Source organism: Tenebrio molitor, chromosome 1, assembly GCF_963966145.1.
Source record: "Tenebrio molitor chromosome 1, icTenMoli1.1, whole genome shotgun sequence".
NCBI classification, from domain to species: Eukaryota; Metazoa; Arthropoda; class Insecta; order Coleoptera; family Tenebrionidae; genus Tenebrio; species Tenebrio molitor.
The window spans coordinates 18,305,794-18,308,244 of record NC_091046.1 but is presented as its reverse complement, the minus strand read 5'-3'; the positions used below and the strand labels follow the sequence as shown (position 1 = coordinate 18,308,244).

Sequence of the window (2,451 nt, the reverse complement as noted above, 5' to 3'; positions counted from 1 at the left end):
GAAGGTGTGGCGAAGACCAGGGGAGCGATACAGTCAATGCTGCATATCTCCCAGAAGTGGATATAATGGAGGCAGTATTATGATCTGGGCTGGTATATCTTTAGAGGCCCACACCGATTTGGTGTTTGTTGAAAATGACGCAATGACGGTACATAGGTACATCCTGGAATGTGTAGAATCTCATGTGGTTCCCTCTGCGCCATTTATTGGCGAGAATTTTCTTTTTATGGATGACAATGCTCGCCCGCACATGGCGAGAATTGTCGTTCGATATTTGGAACGAGTTGGTATACGACTTCTTCCCTGGCTAGCTAATAGTCCCGACTTGAATCCAATAGAGCACGTCTGGGATTTTCTTGGCAACAGAGTGAGACGTCGCAAACTCCGACCGGAGACGTTGAATGGCTTAAGAGTGGCTCTGGAGAAAGAATGTGCTCAAATACCTCAAGATTACATTGCCACTCTCATTCAAAGTATGCCAAATCGTTTAAGAGACGTTATAAGTGCTTATTCACAATGGACATAAGACATAAGAAATACATAAGAGATACCTAAGAGTAATTTGTAAAGTTAGGCAATTGGAAAATAATTTGTGTGCATATAACTATAGTCAGAATCACGGAACAATGCGTGTGCGTCATCGATGAAGGTTTTGCAGTACCAACTTAAAACTGTAAAACTGCGAATTCTACCGTTCAATTGTTGGTAATTTCTATCCCTGAGGATTGGCATGTCGAGGAACCAGTTTTTAGTCAATTTACATCGTCTTATTGATCGATCGATAACGATTAAAGCAAATTGTGAGGTTAGAAGAAGTCGTCGCTGTTGTTTAGTGAGAGAAGGAGAGAGATCACGGAGGACCTCTTCTATCTAAAAGCATTCAACAAGTAAGAGAAAAATTTAATGTAATGTTTATTATTAAAGGAGTCTTGATTCTGTTGCAGAGGGTGGCTGACGCTTTAAAAATTAATCTGTGCACAGTGTCGTCTGTTAATAACCAGGTTAAAGCTGGTGAGCCATTAACATCCCCCCAAAAAAAAAGGCCAAGGAAAAAACAAGTATGTGACATTAGTCAGTCTGAAAAATGTGAAATTCGAGGGAGTATTTATGAAATGGTTGAAAAAAGTATAATTCCACAACATGAATGTTTTGAGAGCTTCAAATTTGTGTTTCAGGAAAACAGGTGACTCAGGCATCATCCTAGGGCATCATTACTGGAAGTTCTAGTAAGGAAACACATTTTTCTAGGGCCCATAAGTTCATTAAAGCAAGTTTTACATAACATTGGCTTTACATTTAAAGCAACTGATTCTAAAAGGTTAATGGAATTAGGACATGTTGCTATTTCAAGAGTACAATTTTTAAGATCTTACATGCAAAATTTGAATGCACAAAATCCTCTACAGTGTGTATATCTTGATGAGACATGGATATTTGAAAATGGATCTGTACACAGGTCTTAGCAGGATGATAGCTACAAAAGCATTAAAAATGGAACTCTGAAGGGAAAAGGTAAGTTAAAGTATTATTTCAGATAGCATTATGTTTGTTTTCCTGCATTACAGATCTATAGTGTTGCATGCAGGCAATAAGAATTGGTTTATTGAATGAGCAGCTTTGGCTTTTTCGGTGTAGAGCTGCAGGAGTAACGATAAAGACATGACAAATATTGTAAGTTCACAGATGAATTTAGTAATTCTTCATGTGCGAATAGAGTAAGATGCGAGTTGTACGTTTATTACATTAGCGCTGTCAAATTTTTATGTTAAGTTTTAATCGCATTTGTGATGGTTTTGTTTGATTTTGCTTGAAATTTCCACTGTACTTTACATATATTAATAGATTTGAATCCAAAGTACTTGTTTATTTCGTATTTTAACTACCACAAGCCTGTTGAACCTGATTCCTCCAAATACCATCATCCATAATAATACAATTTCAAAATCAAATTTTGAACATCATAGACATTTTCACTTCTGTCGTGCGGTCTTAAGCACACACTTTAAATATAAATGTCTTGTCTTTGTAAATATGTAATTATTTTGACATATTAAGCCGGACGCCGGTTCTCATTCGCGTTGCGTTGACTAACGCAGACAAACGTAGTAATATCGTGACGTCACGGATGTGTAATGACGCACACGCATTGTTTCGTGATTCTGACTTTAGCAGGGTAGTTTAGCCACCTTGTTCCTTTCAACTTTACCCTGGAGGCCCACACTCGGGCACCGTGAGCCTCAATTTGAGTGCCTTCGTTCCTTCGTGCCGCGAACTAGTCGGTGGGCGAAACTAGTTCAATTTCAATGCCCATTGTCCTCTTCGTGTGACTCAGCGAGCAAAGGTTTGCTGATTTCTCAATTTTCTATCCACAATTTCATTTAACTAAACCTCACTTCTTTGTTTATTTTGGTCTGTCAACTGTCTTCTCTCATAAAAATCCAACACCCCACT

The 2,451-nt window shown here is 38.3% G+C and overlaps 1 long non-coding RNA gene across 2 annotated transcripts; it reads left to right on the top strand.

Annotated features, from left to right (window-relative positions):
* Positions 1-872: 872 nt before the first annotated feature.
* Positions 873-2,006, top strand: LOC138138741 (uncharacterized). 2 transcript variants are annotated; one of them, XR_011162094.1, is made up of 4 exons: positions 873-887; positions 945-1,125; positions 1,176-1,512; positions 1,566-2,006. It is a non-coding gene; the product is annotated as an uncharacterized lncRNA (long non-coding RNA). The 2 variants fall into 2 exon arrangements; XR_011162090.1 differs by lacking the exon at positions 873-887 and having other exon boundaries at positions 903-1,125; positions 1,566-2,004.
* Positions 2,007-2,451: the final 445 nt, after the last annotated feature.